General features: G+C 55.5%; 1 protein-coding gene across 1 annotated transcript in view; it reads left to right on the top strand.

Annotated features, from left to right (window-relative positions):
• NCS1 (neuronal calcium sensor 1) overlaps nucleotides 1-13,990 on the top strand; it is a 64,464-nt gene that overhangs the window by 31,307 nt on the left and 19,167 nt on the right. The gene's annotated exons all lie outside the window — the stretch shown is intronic.

Raw genomic sequence — 13,990 nt, 5'->3', positions numbered from 1 at the left:
CAGCTCAATTACAGTGATTCCCCTGCCTTAGCCTCTCAAGTAGCTGGAACAACAGACATCCACCTGACACCTGGATAATTTTTCTATTTGTAGAGACGGGCTTTTGCCATGTTGGCCAGGCTGGTCTCGAACTCCTGGACTCAAGCCTTGGCCTCCCAAAATGCTGGGATTACAGACGTGAGCCACCGTGCCCAGCCTCCAGTGTGAATATTTGGATGAGGGATGAATGAGTGGGCAGCAAGGAGTCTTCTGGGGACCATGAGAAGGCTCAGTGTCTCCCAAGGAGGGCCAGGGCAGGGGAGGGCAGTGGCTAGAGTTGCTGGGTGGCCGGTAAGGGACAGACATGAACAGCTGTCCCCCCTGCCCATTGCCCTGGCCCCGATTGTGGCTGCTCATGACCAAGGCACCTCCCCAGGGGTCTCAGGGGACTGGGGGCTAAGGAGGGGACACCAGGAGCTATCTGCCTGGGCCTCTTGCAGGGCAGGGAAGAGGATGAGGCTTGTCTTTGAGATATGGGGACGCTTCCCAAGCACCGCTGTGAGCCAGCCAGGCTCTCAGACACAGCCCCGTTCATTTCATTCTCACAATGACCCAGAGGAGACGATCCCATCGTGGCACCTCGGCATATCATAGATGAGGACACTGAGACCTGCCTGAGCTCCCCCGGCGTCCTCCCCTGCCCACACCTGGGCTTCTCCTGGAGCCGCAGACGGCAGAGTGGCTGGGATCTTGGGCTCCAGAACCGGGCAGTCTAAACTTGAATCCTTTTAATTTTTATTAAAGAAGGTTTTTTTCTTTAATTTTTTGAGACAGAGTCTCGCCCTGTTGCCCAGGCTGGAGTGCAGTGGTGCGATCTCAGCTCACTGCAACCTCTGCCTCCCAGGTTCAAGTGAATCTCCTGCCTTCCAAGTAGCTGGGATTACAGGTGCCCACCACCATGCCTGGCTAATATTTTTGTATTTTTTTAGGAGAGATGGGGTTTCATCATGTTGGCCAGGCTGGTCTTGAACTCCTGACCTCAAGTGATCTGCCCTCCTTGGCCTCCCAAAGTGCTGGGATTACATATATTTAAATTATTATTAATATTATTTTTTCAGAGACAGGGTGTAGCCCTGTCGCCCAGGCTGGAGTGTCGTGGTGCTATCACAGCTCACTGCAGCCTTGACCTCCTGGGCTCAAGTGATCCTCCTGACTCAGCCTCCTGATTAGCTGGGACTATAGGCATTTACCACCATGGCTGGCTGGTTATTTAAAAAAGTTTTTTGTTGAGCTGGGGCCTCACTATATTGCCCAAGCTGGTCTTGAGCTTCTGGCCTCAAGCAATCCTCCTGATTCAGCCTCCCGAGTAGCTGAGACTGCAGGTGCGAGCCTCTGCGCCCGGCTCTGGGCTTGAATCCTGACTTGCCCACTTCTTGGCTGAGTGACCTTGGACAAATGACTACACTTTTTAGGACCTCAGTTTCCCCGTCTGGAAAAGGAGGGTGATAATAGTAAAACTTTCTAGGAGTGGTGTGAAGAATAAATGTGCTAATTCATATAAGACGTTTGGAGCAGAATCTAGGAAACATTCTGTCTGCTGGTGTCGTAACCGTAGTAATCATGGTCCTGACATCATCCGTGGAACCCCATGAACAGCCCTGAGATTGAGGACTTTCTCCTCATTAGGCGGATGAGGAAACTGAGGCCCACGGGGGTGAGTGACTTTTGTTTACTCATCAGGCATCAATAGAGCGTGCTCCCTGTGCCAGGCACTGTCCTACATCCTGGGGACACACCGCGAACTGGACAAAACCCCAGGCCCTGACATACGCATGAGTACAAAGCGGGGTCAGTGTGGGCTGAGAAACGTCCTGTGGGGAAATGAAGAGAAGAGCACGGCGGGGTGGGGGCCTCGTTAGGAGGGAGAGGTCAGGCAAGGCTGCTCTGGAATTCTGACATTTGAGCTGCAACCTAGAAAATAAGGACTCGGGGGTGGAACCTGGGTCATATCCACCCAGGCATAGAAAACAGCAAGGACAAGGGCTGGGAGTGGGACACGAGCCTGGCGAATTAGAGGACCAGCAGGGAGCCAAGGAGGCTGACCTGAGGGGGCGGTGTGGAGGCTCCCGCAGCAAAACAGGGACCCTCAGCTGTGTGAGGCCCAGTCCTCACTGTGGGGGCACTTCCTCTAAAGGGCTTATAAAGAAAAAAGCAACCTGCTTTAGGGATGCACCTATAGTCCCAGCTACTCAGGAGGCTGAGGTGGGAGGATGGCTTGAGCCCAGGAGGTTGAGGCTGCAGTGAGCTATGATTGCCCCACTGCAGGCAATAAAGTGAGACCTTGTCTCTTAGAAAAAAAAAAAAGCCTGGGCACGGTGGCCCACACCTGTAATCCCAGCAATTTGGGAGGCCAAGGCAGAGGATCATTTGGGCCCAGGAGTTTGAGACCAGCCTGGGCACATAAGGTGATCTCGTCTCTACAAAAGAAAAAAAAAAAAAGCTGGACGTGGTGGCGCATGCCTGTGGTCCCAGCTACTTGGCTGAGATGGGAAGATCGCTTGGGCCTCAGAGGTCAAGGCTGCAGTGAGCTATGATTGTGCCACTGTACTCCAGCTTGGGTGACAGAGTGAGACCCTGTCTTAAAAAAAAAAAGAGATAAGAAAATAGATGGTCTTTTCTCTGCCTTCCGGCAGAGAAAATTTCTGTGTGTCTCAAGTAAATATCCTGTGGTTCATTTTGGCAATACCTTCAAGGCTAGGAGATGGTTGAACCAATGCCTTTCTCTGGCTCTCCTAGGTCAGCCCACCACCCCCCTCACTGTTGTATTCTACAATGGTCCCATCCCCTGGAGGCGACACTAGACCAGGGATGGTTAGACAGTGACACTCTGCCCTCTTGTGCCCGTGGCAGACATCAGTAATGGATCACAGAGTATGTTGCTCTGTGCTCTGGGAGCCAGGGGAACTGCTGTTACCACACAAAATAAACCAGTTTGCTATTCCTTGATTGTCTTAAACCTCGCTGGTTAACCACGAGCCTGCCTACTCACAGGCTGGATTCACCAGGCCCACCATCCCCTCTGTCCTTTGCACAGAAGGCAAATGAGGTGAGCACCTGCATCCCAAACACCCTGGCCCATTTTCAGAGGGCCCTTTCTCACCATGGCCTCCCGCCGGCACCCGTTCTTGTTCTTTTTCTTTTCTTTCTTTCTTTTTTTTTTTTTTTTTCTGAGATGGAGTCTCACTCGGTCGCCCAGGCTGGAGTGCAGTGGCACGATCTCAGCTCACTGCAATCTCTGCCTCCCGGGTTCAAGTGATTCTCTTGCCTCAGCTTCCCGAGTAGTTGGGATTACAGGCCCCTGCCACCATGCCCAGCTAATTTTTGTATTTTTAGTAGAGATGGGGGTTTCACCATGTTGGCCAGGCTGGTCTCGAACTCCTGACCTCAGGTGATCCGCCTGCCTCAGCCTCCCAAAGTGCTGGGATTACAGGTGCGAGCTACCACGCCCGGCCCCGTTCTTGTTCTGAACAACTCTCAGGACACCCGGCAGCCAGAGACTCCACCCGTGCCTGCCTCTCTCTTGGGAAAACGCAGGATTCCTGAGCCCAGGCTTTCAGGGCAATAGTCAGTGGAGGGCCCAGCTGTCCGGGGTGGGAGCAGCAGCGGGAGGGACATTCAGGGAGCAGCAGGCCACAGTGGACATGGTTTTCCTCTCCCACCTGAGAAGTGCCGGGTCAGCTTAAGCCAAGGAAGCGACTTCGACAGCTTCCTGTCTCTTTCTTCATCACGTGTGTGGGGCTCCCCTTGTCTCTGCACACGTTACTAGCCCTCTTGTTCCCTTGCCTCATGTCCAGCTCCTCAGCCCAGCCAGCCTGCCTCCCCCAGACAGCAGACCCTGAATCTGATCCCAGGCCCTGGCCACACGGGTCCAAGCCCCTGGTCTGCAGTGGTGCCACGGCCTCGGCCTCACTGGGCTGCTGCCTGCCTGTGCTGGCTCTGCTGTTCTTGGCCCCGTACAGCCTCTGCTAGAGCTTTGGAAAATGGGACAGCCCCTTTGTGACTTCCCGCTTCACTTGGAATAAAGCCCTAGCACCTTGCCTGGCCCACAGGGCTCCCTGAGGTCTCTGACCTCAACTTTTCCCCTCGGTCACCGTGCACTGGCCACACCTGCTGTCCCTCACCTGTGCCAAGCTCATCCCGCCTCAGAGCCTCTGTCCCTGCTGTTCCTTTTGCTAAGGAGACTGTGGCCTCCAGTCTCGGCATGGCTCATTCTGTCTCAATAGTCACACCTTCACCCTAGTCAGCTGCTCAGAGAGGAGGTCCCTGTGTCTCCTGTACAATCTAGGGTCATCTGGGTTTGTGCTGACATATAGCAGCTGCCATACAGGGTCTTAAGTGATTCTGTGATTTGTCCTGGGCCGCAAAGTCAGTAGAAGCAGAGCCTGGATTAGAACTAGGGCTCCAGTGCCAGTCAGGTCCCAAGTCCCCAGGAGAGCACAGGCCAGGGCACAGCAATAGGAGGCCTGGGCCAAGCCAACTGGGCATGCTCACCCTGCACCAGGCTCCGCACTGGGCATCCCACGGTGCCAGCTCCTCGGTGCCTCCCAGCTCTGAGCTGCTGGTGCCGTTGTCTGTATTTGGCAGAGGGAGGAAGCTGGAGGCTTTGAGAGGTAGAGCCAGCTTTGGTGTCCACAGCCAGCTTCCGGGTCTGCAGCCAGCTCGGTATCCCCCGCTTCCCCATCCCTTGTTCTTTTATCTTAGTTCCTGCTCACTTGAGCCCAATTCACTGTCGTGGAAGATCAGGAACCACAATGAGGGCTGCTTAAGAAATGACAGATCCCAGGCCTCTAAAGGTGACTGTGAGCTCTGTAATCACCTGGAAAGTGATGAGGACGTTATCCTGAGTGGAGACAGCAGGGTACACACCATCATCGGGCACCAGTCCATGATGGAAAAAATGTAGGCAGAGAAGAAAGATGGGATGGATGCAGGCTGAGGCTGGTTGTGGGTGTGTGAGGTGGGGGTGGGGGCAGGTGTCCTCTGGTGGATTATGTGTCCTATTTTCCAAATTTTCTGCAACTATTTTTTTTTGAGATAGTCTCGCTCTGTTGCCCAGGCTGGAGTGCAGTGGTGCAATCTTGGCTCACTGCAACTCTGCCTCCTGGGTTCAAACGATTCTCCTGCCTCAGCCTCCTGAGTAGCTGGGATTACAGGCACCCACCACCACGCCTGGCTAATTTTTGTATTTTTAGTAGAGACGGGGGTTTCACATTGGCCAGGCTGGTCTCGAACTCTTGACCTCAGGAAATGCCCACCTCGGCCTCCCACAGTGCTGGGATTACGGGCGTGAGCCACTGCACCTGACTCTACGATGGCTTTTATTACTTTTATAATAACCAAATATCCTAGCAATCTGATAGCAAAAGTAGTGGGTGGAAGCCGGAGGAATGCTGTCCTCTCATCAACAGGGCCAGCTGTTGATTCTGGGCTGCGCCATGCAGAGTGGGCGCGGAGACAGCCTCTCAGCGTCACACTGGGGGCTTTCCTGCGGGCAGGCACGGTGCTGGTGAAACGGTGCCGTGCGGAGAATCCGAGGAGCGGCCCCATTTTACAGATGAAGAGGCTGAGGCTCAGAAGGGTGGAGACCCTTGCCCAGGTCACACAGCTCTGTGTGTGTGTGTGTGTGTGTGTGTGGAGTCTGGGTCCAGCTTGCTCTGCCTCCGTGGTCCCGAATATTGGGGCTCAGACCTGCCGGCTTCTTGCTTTCTTGCTCTGGGAAACCCGTAAAACTGGAGGCTACTGGGGGGAAGGGAAAGGAAGAGGAACCATCTCATGGCAGTTTGGGACCCTCCTCCAGGTCTCCAGGGAGTGCGGGGAGGGGCATGCCACTGGAGAGAGTTGTTTGAAGAGATAATGGGAGAATAATTTGCAGAGGCTGCCGCTGCGCCCATCCCCGCTGCGCCCATCCCCGCTGCGCCTGGCTGATTGCAGCTTGGGGTAATGCTTTATGATTTATCCGTCTAGCAGTCTCTGTCCCACCTTTTGCACTGCAGAGAGCAGCTGCCGCAGTATCATCAGCATGGCAGGAGATGCAGGGCTGGCCTCCCAGCAGGATCTCAGAGGACACGAGTCTGCAGGAGCTGAGAGTGGCAAATTCGGGGGAAGTCCTAGAGGACCGGGGCTTTTGGGAGACTGAGGCCCAGCAGTGCGGGGGCTTGCTCAGGCCCTCAGAGAACTAGAGGCCAAACTGGAGTTGGACCCATGTGTCCTGGGAGCATTCAATCATTCATTCATTTGTTCACTGATTCACTCAGTACATCTTTACTGGGCACCTACTCTACGCCAGGCCAGTGCCGGTTGCGGGGGGGCATCAGGGACTGAGGGGGGCGAGGTGCTTGGAGTCTCCTGGTGGACGAGGGCATTCACCCAGCCTGGCGCCGTGGTGGGGAAGAGAAGGTGGGAGGTGTGGGAGGAGCCCCAGCGCTGGAGTGGGAACTGTTTTGCAAGTGGCAGTCAGCTTTCAGGATTTTTATGAAATGAGATTTCTTTTCCCCCCTGCCCTTTTAAAGAAGTGTAAGAACGCCGTTGTTGAATCTAGGATTTTCTTTTCTCATCTCTACCCTGTCTCGAGGAGCTGGTTCCCAAACACAGTCAACCATATCAGAAACCTCGGCATCCCGTGGCTGGGGATCGCAGGCCCCATTCTTCACAGCCTGGGCCTGCCTCTGAGGCCTGGCACCATGGCTCTTCTCTAATCCCCAAAGGGGTCTCTGGACCCCAAAGAGTTAAGACCCTGTTCATGAACAAGGTTGTGTGAGGCGTGGCCTGTGTATGAACATCTGGGGCTGAGTTACTGGGTGGGGAGGGGCAGTGAGGGGTCTTGGTACGACCCTGCCCATGTATTAGGAGATTGGGTATTAGGAAGGACTTCCCGGCCGGGTGCGGTGGCTCACACCTGTAATCCCAGCACTTTGGGAGGTCGAGGCGGCCAGATCATGAGGTCAGAAGTTCAAGACCAGTCTGGCCAACATGATGAAACCCCGTCAAACTTAGCTGGGCATGGTGGCACGCACCTGTAGTCCCAGCTACTGGGAGGCTGAGGCAGGAGAATTGCTTGAACCTGGGAGGTGGAAGTTGCAGTGAGCGTAGATCGTGCCTCTGTACTCCAGCCTGGGTGACAGAGCGAGACTCAGTCTTAGAAAAAAAAAAAAGAAAGAAAAAAAGGGAAGGATTTCCTATGGGGCCAGAGTAGGGACTCGGGAGGGTATTGTGGAACCTTCCTCTTGGGATAGCTGGTGGGACAAGGTAATGGGGGTTGGGCTGTCCCCGGCCACTGGCTGTGGTGTTTGTGGAGGTTGTAGATGAGGGCCTTGGGCATGGCCAGTGCTCAGGACGTCCTGTGGTGTTAACAGTCTCAGCTCATTTGTCCAGGCCTACTCAGGGGTCTGAAAAGAGGGTGTAAGGTTGGCTCTCACCTCACAGATGAGGAAACCGAGACTCTGAGGGGAACCGTCACCTGCCCCAGGTCACACACAGGTCAAGAGTGGGGCAGGACCAAGCCAGGACTGAAGCTTGAGCCCTTCTTTTTCCATTTCTTAAACTTAAAAAAAAAAAAAAAAAAAATTAAACACCTTTTTCTTTTTCTTTTCTTTTCTTTTTTTTTTTTTTTGAGACAGAGTCTGGCTTTGTTGCCCAGGCTGGAGTGTAATGGTGTGATTGTAGCTTACCGCAAACTCAGAGTGTAATGGTGTGATCGTAGCTCACCGCAACCTCAGAGTGTAATGGTGTGATCATAGCTCACCGCAACCTCAAACTTTTGGGCTCAAGGGACCCTCCTCCCTCAGCCTCCCAAGCAGCTAGGAGGACAAACACAAGGCCACTGTGCCTGGCTCCACTAATTTTTTTTTTTTTTTTTTGTGGAGAGATGGGGTCTCGCTATGTTGCCCAGGCTGGTCTCAAACTCCTGGGCTCAAGTGATCCTCCTGCTTCGGCTTCCCAAAGTGCTGGGATTCCAGGTGTGAGCCACCCCACCGGGCCTCCTGTTTTATGTTACAGAGTTCCTGCATGCTCAATGCCACCAGTGAAAATAATCACGGAGATTCACAATCATAATGATAATCATAGGGACCCCTCTGCCACCCCTTTCTCCTGCACACATGAAGCACTTGTCTGAAGTTGGGGGCCTGCATGGTGGACCCCCAGAGCCATCTATCCTCTGGAGCCTGGAGATGCTGGGGCTGGACTCCGAGGTCCTGCCCTGAACCCCAGACCATGCTGAGCACCGTGAGTCGCCAGTCTGCAGGGAGACTCGGGATAACGGGTTGCTCCTGGTGCCATCTCTACTCCCCCACCCTGGCCTGGCCTGAGCCAGCAATGATGTTGGGACTCCTGTCCCTTCCACTGTGGGTCTGGAATCAAGCAGAAGATGTAGAAGAAAACAGGCCTGCGGAGGACTTTCGGCTTCCACTGGGCTGTCAGAGAGGTGGGCAGGGCCAGGAGAGCCGGCCCCTCTCTCCCCTTCCCGGTACCAAGCACAGAGGCAGCTCCCATTCCGGAGTCTGGGCTCTGGTCCTGGCCGCCTCGTTGGCTAGCTGTGTGACTCTGACATTAACTGAGCGGCTACTATGTTTGTCAGGCACAGGAGTGGGCGGTGCAGGTTTGCAGGTGAACTAGAAGATAGGGCTCCTGCCTCAACAGCCCGTGGCCTGTCACTGCACAAGTCACTCAGATCATTCCCGAGGCACAGCTGCTCGAGATGCCACCATGGCCCAGCTGGGGGATGGGGTGCTGGGAGTGTGTCCTGGAGCGTGACCCGGCCTGGAGTGGTCAGAGAGGCTTCTCTCAGGGAGATGCTGTGGTGCTGAGAAGGAAGCGGTGAGCGGAGTCAGGCAGGTGGGGAGGAGGGGGAAGAGCAGACCATGCGGAAGACACCTGCATGGACGCTCTGAGCCAGGAGGGGCCTTCACCTCCAGAAACCTCCGTTTCTCCATCGGTAAAGTGGGTGGGATTGGCCTCGCCTCCTGGATGTTGGGACAATGGGGCAGAATCGTGCCTGGAAAGCACACAGCCCCGTGTCTGGCTCTCAGGTCTCCTGAATAGCTCTTAGAATCACAGATGCTTATGGCGGATCCCCTGAGCTTGTGGGGGTCCCCAGAGACCATCTGGTCCAGTGGTTCTCAACCTGAATGGTTCTGCCCCTGAGGGGATATTTGGCAATGTCTGGAGACACTTGGGGTTGTCCTAACTTGGGGAGGGGGTGCTACTGGCATCTGTCTGGTAGAGGCTGGAGATGCTGCTAAATGTCTACTATGCACAGGACAGGCCTCTACGACAGTGACCTGGCCCCGAATGTCTAGTATGCGCCACTTACTTTACTCACAAGGAAACTGAGGGGCATTGTGGGGAAGGGGTTTGCTCAGGGTCCTCCCCCAGCACAACAGGTTAGGGCCAGGCCAGGGGCACAGGCCTGTGTCCTGGCACCAGAGCAGGTCTGGTGGCAGCGTGTCTGAAGGAGAGAGGGAGGGACCGGCAGGAGGGGAGGGAGGAGGCCCGGGCCTGTGGGAACCTGACCCTGGACCGGGGTGGAGGATGGAGTCACCTCTCTCAGGCATCCTGGGGACAAAATTCTTGGGCATGATCTTCATCATAAGCCAGCAGCTCACTCGGGTGCCCACTGCAAGAGGGGGTGTGCAGCTGTTTCAGGGGGTCCTGACTCAGCCAGCCGGTGGCAGATGGGTGGCACGTCAGGCTGGGACCATGGCGTGAAATCCCAGCCTCAGAGCTGTGATTTGCAGGGTGGTAGAGGCCTGGGGGTGTCTGGGGTGTCTGGGAAGGTTCAGACCCCCCCCCCATCCTGTCTCTCTGCTTTAGTTGAGGCAGGCTCCCTCCTCCACCTTCTGATGATGAGCAGGGGGTTACGTAATGTTTGGGTAGCAGTCGCTTTACCCGTGCGCTTACACGGGGGCGGTGCAGCCTGGCTTGCCAGAGGGGCGGGTGAGGCGGGGAGCCTGGGAGGCAGGAGCCCTGGGTCTGAGCCCTGTTTCTGCTGATGACTTGCTGTGTGACTTTCGGCCTGTCACTCTCCCTCTCTGGGCCTGTCTTCTCCATACACAGAGGGTGGGAGCACATCACTGGTTTTCTTTTCTTTTCTATTTATTTATTTTTTTCTTTTGAGACGGAGTCTCGCTCTGTCCCCCAGGCTGGAGTGCAGTGGTGTGATCTCAGCTCACTGCAAGCTCCACCTCCTGGGTTCACGCCATTCTCCTGCCTCAGCCTCCCTAGTAGCTGGGACTACCGGCGCCTACCACCACGCCCGGCTAATTTTTTTGTATTTTCAGTAGAGACGGGGTTTCACTGTGTTAGCCAGGATGGTCTCCATCTCCTGACCTCGTGATCCGCCTGTCTCGGCCTCCCATAGTGCTGGGATTACAGGTGTGAGCCACCGCGCCCGGTCCACTGGTTTTCTTTTCTTTTCTTTTCTTTCTTTTTTTTTTTTTTGAGATGGAGTCTCACTTTATCGCCGAGGCTGGAGTGCAGTCGCGTAATCTTGGCTCACTGCAACCTCTGACTCCTGGGTTCAAGTGATTCTCCTGCCTCAGCCTCCTCAGTAGCTGGGACTAGAGACGTGGCACCAGGCCCTGCTAATTTTGTATGTATAGTAGAGACGGGGTTTCACCATGTTGGCCAGGCTGGTCTCAAACTCCTGACCTCAAATGATCTGCCCACCTCTGCCTCCCAAAGTGCTGGAATTATAGGCATGAGCCACCATGCCTGGCAACACCTCAGTGGTTTTCTAACTGTGCCCACAGAGCTCTTAGATCTCAGCCAGGGTCTCTGGAGGTCCCTATTCCATGGGGCTCAGGAAGAAGGAGCCAGACACCAACTGGGCTCTTGCTCCCTCCGCCCCTGCCTGGCAATTTGTGTGTTTATTCATTCACCTCACTGGACAAACATGCCCCAGGACCTTGTTACATGCCAGGCCTCATGCGGGTCACCAGGGCACAGCGGTGTCAGGAGGCCTACATTCTGGTGGGGGCCTGGCCTGGAGGCACATATGGTATAGCGTGGTCCACACTCTGCCGGGACAGGCAAGCAGGCAGGGGCGCAGAGGATGTCCCAAGGCCTCAGACCTGGGGCTGGGCCGACTTCCTGAAAGCAGCAGCATCTAAGCTGCGGCCTGGCGGGAGAGTGGATGGGCCCATGTTAGAGAAAGCGATATTCTAACGCTTCTTAAAATGGTCAGGAAGGCTTCATTTGGGACTCTTGCAGTAGGTGTCAGGACTGTCACAACCCGGGAGAGAGGGGACTCAACTCCGAATGCGAGGAAAAGTGAGGCTTCACAGCCAATGAACAGGGTGAGGGGTCAGTGGATGGAAACTAAGAGGAGGCCTCCAGGGCGGGGGATTCCTGCTGAACTGACTGGGCAGGCTGATGCTGGAGGCGGGACGAGGACTCACACGTGAATGGGGAGGCGGAACTTGATCGGATATCGTGGGGGTGGGGATTCTGGCTACCCCGACTTAGGATTCTCGCTACAGCTGGGCCAGGCAGGCTGAAGAGCAGGGGAGGGGCCAGGGGCCAGGGGCCAGGTCGAGGCCAAGTGAGAAGAGGGCTCAGAGGAGTCTGTCTGAAGTCTGGGTGTGGAGTATGGGGGGTTTGGCAGGGGGAAGCTGGAACATCAGGCTGGGCACCCTCTCATGGGCATCGCCTTGTGGGGGGCTTCTTGGGGCCCCTGCTAATGGCATGGAAGGGAGCTAGGGCCCCACAGTGATAACCTCTGCAGGGGTAACCGGATAGGTCCCCAAAGGCTCCCCACTGAAGCCGGTTTCCCTCTACAAAGACCTTCACTGCCAGCCTTCCACAGCTGCTTACTGTGCTGGCGCTGTGCACAGCCTCTGTCTCCTTAGAGCAGCCCCTTGTGAGCCATCTGCAGGGATGCCTTTGGGTGCCTTTTGTCTTTATTGTTTTTAATAACCTTTTAGAATCACTAAGGTAACACAAAGTCATTGTGGATAAGTTAGAAGGTTTGCACGAAGAAGAAGCAACCACTTGGCATCCAGAGAGGTCTGGTGACAGCTGGGTGTGCCCCCACATGGGTCATTAAGTCCCGGTGCCAGGCATGTTCCCTCCCCTGCCCAGCGGCCCATCCTGGCCTGGGAGTCTGGGGTCATGGGCCAGGCTGAAACAGAAGAAACTCAAAAAAAGCAGGGAGAAGGCAGGTTTAAGGGCCAGGACGGGGGTGGCTGTATCCCTTCCTCCTGCCGTGGGAAGGGACTTGAGATCCGTGTGCTTTGCTTCCTTCTTGCTTGGCCGATCCAAGCAGGGGCTCAGAACAGATCTCAGGGCTGAGCAGAGGCCAGTAGACCCTGAGAGTCCTGCCAGGCTGCAGGGATTCTGGGCGGGCCTGCGGACATCACATGCACGGGAGGGACGGATGCTGAGGTCACACACCGGCCGGCAGGGGAGAGACAGGAGAGGCAGGGCGGGCTCCGAGTCTCACGAGTTGCTGTGGATGAATCTCCTGATCTCTCTGTGCCTCAGTGCCTGCATCTGTGAAGTGGGATGGTTGGGCCGACCTGCCGAGGGAACTACCCTCTCGGCACAGTGCCCGGGTTTGGGCTGCTATCATGGGCTGTTACAAAGACCCGTGGTTCCTGAGCCAGGACCTACCTCCCTGGGCCTCTAGTGCCCTTCAAGGTGTTCTGGGGTGGGGACAGGGAAAGGTGCAGAGGGCTGGCCTATTCACAGCCTCCTGCTTGCTGTGGGCACTGCTGGGACGGTCATGTGCCCGCCGTGGTCTGACTCAAGAAGAACTGCCCTCCCTCCCACATCCTGCTCCCTCTTCTCTGCCCTCCCCCATCCGCCTCCTCCCCTCAACCGCCCTCACTCCGGCAGCAGCAGTCACAGTGCTGGCAGGAGGCTGGGTGCCTGAGCTTCACCATCCAGGCTGCAGAATTTTCAGGGTGCCATCCCTGGGTGCCCCACATGTCCCTTCAGGTGTGCCCAGGATCCATTCCAGTCGTTAGATTCCTCTTCACTGGGGAGGGGGACGGTGGCTTTTCCATGTGCGTCCTCTCTGTATGGGCCCTAATCACAGCACTGCACACACCATGCACGGTACTCCCATAACCCTCTCCGATGTTCGAGGGGAGGGTGGAGGCTTTGTGTGGGTCACATTAGAATGGGGGACAGTGGGCAGTGTGAAAGTCTCTGGTGATCTGGCTTCTCTGAGCATTGGCTTCTTCAGCATTCACGTTTGATCCCACCTCAGCTGTAGTCTGGGCTTCCAGGACTTGTAAATGTCTTCCTCTCTCTGAGCCTGTTTCTTCATCTGTAAAATGGGCTTCCTCGGCTGGGCACTGTGGCTCACGCCTGTAATCTCAGCACTTTGGGAGGCCAAGGCAGGCAGATCTCCTGAGGTCAGGGGTTCGACACCAGCCTGGCCAATATGGCAAAACCCTGTCTCTACTAAAAATACAAAAATTAGCTGGGTGTGATGGTGCATGCCTGTAATCCCAGCTACTCGGGAGGCTGAGGCAGGAGAATCACTTGAACCCAGGAGGCGGAGGTTGCAATGAGCCGAGATCCTGCCACTGCACTCCAGCCTGGGCAACAGAGTGAGACTCCATCTCAAAAACAAAACAAAAAGGCTTCCTCATAGTACCTTCTCAGGGCCGTTAGGGGCATTCTAGGAGAATAACGTGTGCAGAGTTCCCAGTCGCGTCGGGCCCTGCAAAGGTAATAGCTGGTGTTGGTGACAGATGACCACTCTCTCTGGCTTCCTGATGTGGAATAAATCGTCCTCCGAGGAGTGCGTGTCCTCCTGGGGGTGGGGCGGGAGGGGTGGTTAAACTGCCTACAGGAGCCAGTTTGTGAATTGGTTTAGAACAGCACATATTGAAGTTCACAGTTCTAAAGATCACACTCTTGACTCATTTTTGTGCTGAGCCCTGTGGTTACATGCACCATGTCCCCTGATACCAACAAGAAGGGTATGAGAACCATCCCTTTT

Source organism: Symphalangus syndactylus, chromosome 3 (genome assembly GCF_028878055.3).
Source record: "Symphalangus syndactylus isolate Jambi chromosome 3, NHGRI_mSymSyn1-v2.1_pri, whole genome shotgun sequence".
NCBI classification, from domain to species: Eukaryota; Metazoa; Chordata; class Mammalia; order Primates; family Hylobatidae; genus Symphalangus; species Symphalangus syndactylus.
This window is presented reverse-complemented; position numbering and strand designations above follow the sequence as displayed.